This window comes from Bufo bufo, chromosome 2 (genome assembly GCF_905171765.1).
Source record: "Bufo bufo chromosome 2, aBufBuf1.1, whole genome shotgun sequence".
In the NCBI taxonomy this organism is placed as follows: Eukaryota; Metazoa; Chordata; class Amphibia; order Anura; family Bufonidae; genus Bufo; species Bufo bufo.
The window spans coordinates 796409946-796419765 of NC_053390.1; positions in this window are offsets into that span (position 1 = coordinate 796409946).

The following is a 9820-nucleotide window of genomic DNA, read 5'->3' on the forward strand; positions in this document are numbered from 1 at the left end:
CAATTTAAACAACACAGATTACTGGTTGTTCACCCTACTCGACCCCCGCTACAAAGAGAACTTCTCATCTCTCATTCCTCAGGTGGAGAGGACGAGCAAAATGGTGCAATACCAGACGGTCCTTGTTGAAAAATTGCGCTGGCGGCACAGTCCTTACTTCCTTGGCCAACCGAGGAGGGGAGACAAGGGGAACACACAGCAGTTCCAACAGAGGGAGGGCAACACTCTCCAAAGCCTGGGACAGTTTAATGACACTCCGCCAGCACCCTCACCCTGCTGCGTGGCCTATTGTCATAAGGAGGAAAAAAATTTGTAATATGGTGAAGGAGTACATAGCAGACTGTGTCAGCGTCCTCATTGATCGCTCAGTGCCTTACAACTATTAGGTGTCCAAGCTGGACACATGGCATGAACTGGCGCTCTACGCCTTGGAGGTGCTGGCCTGCTCTGCCGCCAGCGTTTTGTCTGAGCGGGTATTTAGTGCTGCTGGTGGCATTATAACAGATAAGCGCATCCGCCTGTCACCTGAAAATGCTGACAGGTTGACTCTTATAAAAATGAACAAGGCCTTGATTGACCATGACTTCTCGACTCCACCAGAGGAAAACTGATTAACATAAAGGCACTTTAAATGTGTTGTTTATAATGTACTGAATACACTGTATTCCCATGCACCCCTTCAAACACAAACAAGGGTATATGGTTGAATCTTCCTTTTCTCATCATCCTCATCCTCCTCTTCCATCATATCAACATGCTTATTCGTCGCAAATAATGCCCTCGCATATATGCCCTTCGCATATAATGTTTAGTAGGGTCAGCTCAGCTGCAGGTCCTCGTGTATAATTTTTTAGAGGGTCAGCTCACCATCAGTCCCTCAACTACAATGTTTTACAGGATCAGCTCACCAGTAGTACAAAGCTCTGACTAAAGAATCCTGCTCTATGCCCTATCGCAGATTAGCACCAGTGCACACTCACAATTCTGTAGGTAGCTGGCCAGAGATCAGTTATGTCGCATTCTCCCACAAGGTGGCTGCTTGCCTTGGTCTGGTACGTGGTGGCAGGTGTCGTCTGGCTCCTGATACGGTCGCTTGCTTCTCCCAGCGTGTGTTTTTTTCCTCTCTCTCTAGATTGCAGGGGTCGTCACCCACCCCAGTTCACCTCTGCCAGGAGTGACCGTCCTGTCACTAGTCTCTGAATTGGACGATATCACTCCTCTCAGACACACTTTACAGTCTCTATCCATCAGCAGCCAGTGTCCCAGCTCACATCAATCAGGAAGACCCACACCAGCCCAAGCCTGGGAACTAGAAACTCCTCCCACATTCACAGGGACAAACAACTTAATTTCTTTCTTACTCAAAGACATAGCGGCCTCTTGTGGCTGAAAGAAGTCATCACAGTCTGTGTAAAACATTATCACTAGCAATGCAATGTAATTTAGTAATTCTAGGGGCTGACCCTTTCATTTCCATCAATTTCTGACCTTTTACTGTGAACCAGGCATCCTCCCCTCTTCAGAGTAGGAGGTGACTGGTTTAATGCTCGGGTTCTCCCATTGACTTCCATTATACTTGGGTGCTCGAGTGTTCGGTCCTAGCACCCGAGCACTATGGTGCTCGATCAACACTACTCAATTCACTTCTGCAGTTATTTCTGGTGAAAGCATATATGGGCAAATTACCGTAAAAAAAGAAATATATATACGCACTGCACTGTTGCAGCTATTTCTGTTGAAAGCGTATAGTGGTGTATTTCAGTAAAAGAAGAAAAATATATACGCACTGGGACTGTTGCAGTTTTTTCTGGTGAAAGCGTATAGGGTTGTATTACTGTAAAAAAAGGAAAATATATACGCACTGCACTGTTGCAGTTTGCAGTTATTTCTGGTGAAAGCGTCTAGGGGCGTATTTCATTAAAAAAAGAAAAATATATGCGCACTGCACTGTTGCAGTTTTTTTCTATGGAAAGCGCATAGAGGCGTATTACTGTAAAAAAAGGAAAATATATATGCACTGCACTGCTGCAGTTTTTTCTGGTGAAAGCATATAGTGGTGTATTTTAGTAAAAAAATGAAAAGATATACGCACTGCACTGATGCAGTTTTTTCTGGTGAAAGCCTATAGGGGCGTATTTCAGTCCAACCAAAAAAATATATTCTCAGTTCACTTATGCAGTTAATTGTGGTGAAAGGGTTTAGTGGCCTATTTCAGTAAAAAAAGAATAATATATTCGTCCCTTTTAGGGGTGTTTTAATTTCCGTTTAATTTGTTTAGCTCAGCTACAAGTATGGTAGGCAGAGAAGCGCCAGGCCATGCACAGAGGTGTGACAGAGGCCTAAATGTTTCTGGCGCAAGCAGAGGTCGCAGCGGAGTAAGGGGGCATGGCAGCAAGAGTCGCAGCGAGAGGCTTGAGCTCCCGGTGTCATCCAGCGGTCGTGTCTGGACCAGCAACCCTGTGGTTCTTGATTGGTTAACTCAGTCATCCACGTCATCCTAAGTGACATCAGACATCCCCAGCCAAAAGTCGGTGGGTTCGTCGGACACAACCGTTAGTTAGCATGGCCTGGGAGAAGACCCTGTGCCCTCACTTGTCCTCAACCTGCCTCTGGCATTTTCTGTTTCATCACCGCGGGAAGTACTACATGCTGTGGTCTCAGCTCCACTTTTCAGCGAGGACGAGCTACTACAGGACAGTCAGCAGCTACTGGCCACCCACGATCTGGAGGAGACATCCGCCACTTCCTCCTCTTGGCGGGAAAGTAGTGATGAGGAGAGTGGCGTGGGAGGTGGTGTTGCGAGTGGTCAGGCTCCTGACTCAGAGGCCATTGAGGAGGACATCAGTGATGCACAGACAGTACTCGATGATGATGAAGCTGGAGAAGAAAGTGGCACCTTGCCCGTGAGGCAGCGGCTGAGCCAGCAAGGTGGTAGCATGGCTGGGTGTCAGCAGGGTGGCAGCAGTGGGAGGTCGAGAGCCAAACGTGCCAGGGGTAGACCACCTGCTTCTCAGCAGCCTACCTGCCCAGGAAGTAGTGGTGCAGGTGTTCATGGAGGCAGCGGCGGTAGCAGCCACTCAGTGCGGACTGTTGGGGAGAAAATCAGCTACTCTGCGCTGTGGCAGTTTTATGTAAAGATGCCGGAGGAGGTCAACATGGCCATATATAGAATATGTGGGCAGAAGGTGAAGCGTGGCCAGGGTGCCAATGTTGGCACCACGGCCCTGCGTCAACATATGCAGCTTAAAGTGGCCTGGGAGAACCGTTGCTCCGATGTAGTGGTCCAGCCTGCCGCAGCGACCGCTGCATTACCCAGTGGCACACAACCGGTTTCAGCCAGTCAAGGCTCCACCAACTCAGCCGAAGGAAGCTGTCTGTTATTCCCTTCTTCTGCTGGTCCAGATGTTCCTGCTCCTACTCCTCATTAGTGATGAAATTTTAAAACCCACAGGGACTCTTTCTAGCCACAGTAGTAATGGAAAAGTTGTTTCAAGGGGACTAACTACTGGACTGTGGCATGCCGGAGCGGGATCCATGGAAAATTATGTAGTTGACGCAGGGTTGGATTTTAATCCATAAAGGGCATAAATCACCTAACAATACAATTTTTTTTTGAACAACGTGGTTTAAAACATCCAGTGTGTGTATACGATCAGGTATGATGTTGTATCGATCAGGTAGTGTAAGGGTTACGCCCGCTTCACAGACATTGACAGACCAAACTCCCCTTTTAATGCACCGCAAACAACCGCAAACAGTCCATTTGCCCAACCGCAAACTCCCCATTGGTTCAAGGTTGGATACCAAGCTAGCCATGTCGCGTTGATGTCATTGAAAGTTTCTTCCTCCATCCAGCCACGTACAACACCAACGGTCCCCAAAAGGTGAATTGAATTGATTTTTCGAACGGGGAGATGGTTAAAAAAATGCTGGCTCCCTCCCCTTTGTTTGAATCCACGCCACGGTCACTGCGTCTGCACCGTGCAATTTACTGCCCCACCAGATATGAGTGGTATTTTCTGTAGTACTATTCTCATCAGTTTAATCCCTGTTACGTCCCCAATCTGGGGTCAAAATATTAAATTGATTTTTCGAACGGGGAGATGGTTAAAAAAAATGCTGGCTCCCTCCCCTTTGTTTGAATCCACACCACGGTCACTGCGTCTGCGCCGTGCAATTTACTGCCCCACCCGATATGAGTGGTATTTTCTGTAGTTCTCTCTTCTCATCAGTTTAATCCTTGTTACGTCCCCAATCTGGGGTCAATTTATTAAATAGATTTTTTGAACGGGGAGATGGTTAAAAAAATGCTGGCTCCCTCCTCTTTGTTTGAATCCACGCCACGGTCACTGCGTCTGCGCCGTGCAATTTACTGTCACACCCGATATGAGTGCTATTTTCTGTAGTACTATTCTCATCAGTTTAATCCCTGTTACGTCCCATATCAGGGTGGGATTGCCTTTTGTGAAAAAAAATTTAGGCCGGGTACCTTCCACTGGTGTCCCAATAGCGACACATTTTTTGAAGGCCTCAGACTCCACCAGCTGGTTTGGTAAAAGCTGGCGGGCTAAGAGTTCCGTCAAGCCAGCTGTCAGACGCCGGGCAAGGGGGTGACTCTGGGACATTGGCTTCCTACGCTCAAACATTTCCTTTACAGACACCTGACTGTGGGAAGATGAGATGGAACTGCTGAAGGTGAGAGGCGGAGTGGCGGGTGGTTGAGAGGGGGCAAGGAGGACAGCAGTGGTTGACGTGGCTGAAGATGCTGTACTAGGAGGAGGATGGTGGCTTTGAGGTTGTGTGCTGCTTCTACTCGTCATCATGTGTTGATCCCATAGGTGTTTGTGATGTGCGATCATGTGCCTTCGCAAAGCAGTTGTACCTAGGTGGGTGTTGGATTTCCCACGACTCAGTTTCTTTTGGCACAGGTTGCAAATGGCATCGCTGTTGTCAGAGGCAGACACACAAAAAAAATGCCACACTGCTGAGCTTTGCAATGACGGCATTTTGGTGGTGGCAGCAGCATGTGTTGATTGGCGTGCTGTCTGGCTGACCCCGGGTGCCGATACATGCTGTCTGACTGTGCCACTAGCTCCTTGCGACGACCTCCCCCTGCTTCCAACTCGTCTCCTCCTTCTCTCTGTCTCCCCTTCTGAACTTTCCCCCTCTTCTTCTTCTCTTCGAGCAGGCACCCACGTGGCATCCACGGACACATTGTCATCATCAACCACTTCACTTGTATCTGACACCTCAGCAAAGGAAGCAGCAGCGGGTACAACATCATCATCATCATCACACTGTACGTCCATGTGTGTAATGCTGCCTGACTGAGACATATCCCTGTTATCTCCATCCTCTGGCAATAATGGTTGCGCATCATTAATTTCATTCAAATGATGTGTAAATAACTCCTCTGAGGGATCAAGTGAAGCGGCTGTGGTGGCTGTGGTGGTAGTGGTGGTGGTGGCGGCGGGCGGGAGAGTGGTAACTTGAGAGCAGGTGACCAAAGCTGAGCTGGAGGAGGATGGTGCGTCAAGGTTCTTAGCGGAAGCTGTTGAAGATTGGGTGTCCTGTGTAAGCCAGTCAACTATTTTCTCCGAATTTTTTGGGTTCAGGGTACGTGGCCTCTGAACACTGGGCATTATTCCAGGGCCAGTGGAAATCACAGCACCACGAACACGACGGCCCCTGCGGCGTGGCCTGCCTCTGCCTGTCATTTTTTATTATATAAGTGTTACTATGCGTGCAAGGTACTGTGCCACCCTATATAAGTGGTGGGCACAGTACAGTCTGTGTGGGCCTGACGCACACGGGCTTGCAAATGGGATTAGATCACATAAAAATATTAAATAGCATTTTTATTTATCTGCGAGGTATTTGTGAGTGAATGACACCCTGTAACAGTATAAGTGGATGTCTAGCCACTAGCCAGTGGCCACAATACAGTCTGTGTGGGCCTGTCACACACGGGCTTGCAAATGGGAATAGATCACAGAAAAATATTAAATAGAATTTTTTTTTATCTGCAAGGTATTTGTGAGTAAATGACACCCTGTAACGGTATAAGTGGAGGTCTAGCCACTAGCCAGTGGCCACAATACAGTCTGTGTGGGCCTGACACACACGGGCTTGCAAATGGGATTAGATCACAGAAAAATATTAAATAGAATTTTTTTTATCTGCGAGGTATTTTCTGTCACACCCTGTATGAATGGTGTGCACACAGTACTGTCTGTGACTGAGCCTGCAGCCTCTCACACACGGGCAGGCAACTGCAATATACCGTATTTTTCGCCCTATAAGACGCACCAGCCCATAAGACTCACCTAGGTTTTTGGGGAGGAAAATAAGAAAAAAAAAATATTTAACCAAAAGGTGTGCTTTTGGTGGGTTTGGAACTAATGGTGGTCTGTGGATGACGGACACTGTTATGGGGGGATCTGTGGATGACGGACACTGTTATGGGGGATCTGTGGATGATGGACACTGTTATGGGGGGCTCTGTGGATGACGGACACTGTTATGGGGGGGATCTGTGGATGACGGACACTGTTATGGGGGAATCTGTGGATGACGGACACTGTTATGGGGGGGATCTGTGGATGACGGACACTGTTATGGGGGGATCTGTGGATGACGGACACTGTTATGGAGGGATCTGTGGATGACGGACACTGTTATGGGGGGGATCTGTGGATGACAGACACTGTTATGGGTGGGGGATCTGTGGATGACGGACACTGTTATGGGGGGGATCTGTGGATGACGGACACTGTTATGGGGGATCTGTGGATGACGGACACTTATGGGGGGATCTGTGGATGACGGACACTTATGGGGGGATTTGTGGATGACGGACACTTATGGGGGGATCTGTGGGTGACGGACACTTATGGGGGGATCTGTGGATGACGGACACTTATGGGGGGATCTGTGGATGACGGACACTTATAGGGGGATCTGTGGATGACAGACACTGTTACAGGGGGGGGGATCTGTGGCTGGCACTGTTACAGGGGGGGATCTGTGGATGGCACTGTTACAGGGGGGGGGGATCTGTGGATGGCAGTGTTATATATGTGCCATCCACAGACCCGCCCCAGCCCATAACAGTGCCATCCACAGACCCCCACCCCTTAACTGTGCCATCCACAGATTCCATGTGCCCCCCTGCCGCCGCCGCCCCCCCAGTATACAAATATAAAATGTATTATTGAATTAAAAGTTATTAAACATGCACCCCTCACTCCTAATAGTACCGTATATCCTAATTGTTTCTGTATAATGCCTGCAGGCAGGCCGGGCGGCCGGCGCGTCACTCACGGACGTCACTTGCCTGCGCCGCCTGCTTCATTCATAAAGGAGGCGGTGCAGGCACGTGACATCAGGGAGTTACGCTGCCGCCCGCCCGGCCTGCCTGCCGGCATTATACAGAAGCAATTAGGATATACGGTACTATTAGGAGTGAGGGGGGCATGTTTAATAACTTTTAATTCAATAATACATTTTATATTAGAATACCGGAGCGGTGGGGCGGGGCTATAGTACAGTGACCGCACCGCCCCACCGCTATTGCCGGCCCCCAGCTCCTCCTCCCAGTCCCTCCCCCGGCCCCCGCTCCGTACATCGCATCCAGCGATGTAAAACTGCCAGCATTCGCCCCATAAGACGCAGGGGCATTTTCCTCCCATTTTTGGGGAGGAAAAAGTGCGTCTTATGGGGCGAAAAATACGGTATGTATATATAAAATAAAATAAAAAAAGCAGACTGATGTACTAGCCCTGAAAAGGGCTTTTTGGGGTGCTGTCAGGACGCTGTCCTTACAGCAGATGAGTCTGTGGACACAGAACACTGCCCTAGCTAACGCTTTCCCTATTGAATCAGCAGCAGCACTGTCCCTCCTCTCACTGAGAATGCAGATTCCGAATTAATCTAAAATGGATGCTGTCCGGGAGGTGGGAGGGTCTGGGAGGAAGGGTCTGCTGCTGATTGGCTGGAATGTGTCTGCTGACTGTGAGGTACAGGGTCAAAGTTTACTCAATGATGATGTATAGGGGCGGACCGAACATCGCATATGTTCGCCCGCCGCGGCGAACGTGAACAAGCTATGTTCGCCGGGAACTATTCGCCGGCGAACTATTCGGGCCATCTCTACTCCTCATCATTCATTTCATCAGCAATCGATCACCAAAGCGATTGCAAAGAGACAACAGTATGCATGCACGCATCGAACGGCGCAGAAGCTGAACGTGCTCCTGTCCAAGTTGCTGGTGCTGCAGTCCCTCCCTTTCCAAGTGGTGTACTCTGCACCTTTCAGAGAACTGATGGCTTGTGCCAAGCTGAGGTGGAGAGTCCCAAATCGTCATTTTTTTGCGAAAAAGGCAGTATCAGCCCTGCATAAATATGTAGAACAGAAGGAGGGCCAGTCCTTGAGCCTGGCGGTATCTGCCAAAGTGCACGGCAGCGCCGACGTGTTGAGCTGTAACTACAGTGAGGGACAGTACATGTCCTTTATGGCCCACTGGGTGAATGTGGTTCCTGCACAGCCACAGCAGCAACTTAGCCAGGTCACGTGGCTTCCGCCTCCACGTTGTCACGTCGTTGGTCCTGCGACAATGTCCGCCTGTGCCTCCTCATCCTCCACCATGTCCTCAGCCTCCACTGCAGGGACAAGTCACAGTGCTTCTCCAGCATACCACATGTGCAGGGCACGGCACTGTCCTGCAGTTCTGCACCTCCTTTCCCTGGGCGAACGGAGTCACAAAGGGGAGGAACTGCTCCGTGTGATTTATCAAGCAATCAAATCCTGGCTTTCTCTGCAACAAATGAAAATCGGAACCATGGTGGCCAACAATGGGAATAACATAGTGCCGGCACTGCGTCAAGGAAGGCGGAGCCATGCGCCCTGCACGGCACATGTATTAAATCTGGTTGTCAAACGTTTCCTGAAGTCTTCGACCCATCTGCAAGACATCCTAAAAATGGCCAGGAAACTTTGCATGCACTTTATCCACTCGTACACCACAAATCACACCCTCAACATAGGCTGATATGCGATGTTTCAACCCATTGGAATTCCACCCTCCATATGTTGGACTGACTATACGAACAGAGAAAGGCCATCAATGATTTCTTGATGATGCAAGCGGATAGGAGTACTCCCCTGTGTAACTTCGATGTGTATTTGTCAGTTGCCAGGACTACGGGATGAATAATGTCATTCCACTGCTTCATGTGCTGGTATCAATGGCTGGTCAGAGGAAAGGAGACGTGGTGCCTAGATCTCGCGGCCACATGAGCCCTGTGGGGGCTGAACTGGAAGAGGAGGAGGAGGGGGAGGAGGACATTGGAGCATACGCAATGTGTAGATAAATGGGTGGTTTTTCTACTCAGGAGCAGCCAGAGGAGCTACAGGGCGATGAGGAAGACGAGGCAGAGAACCCAGACACACCGTGGCAGTATGCAGTGGAGATGGAGGCAGCAAGTCCCTCCGAGTCACTTGCACAAATGGCCTGAGGCATTCTCACTTGCTTGTGTAGTGACAGCCGAATTGTCACCATTCAGCAGAGGGATCACTTCTGGCTCTCAACATTGCCACTCTGTCGTCTCCTGAAGCTCCTTCCACCTCACCACTATGTCATAGGTCCACTCTGTGGACTTCTCATGTTGTTCCCACCATCCCCACTTCATGACTGGTCCACTATTTTGGCTTTCAGCCTGGCTGACCTCATTTATTTGACCTTTCTTCTGATCTGTCAGAAAAAAGGAAAAATGAGACACGCAACAGATCCTGTCTGCGTAACAGCTGTAAGGCCTGTAT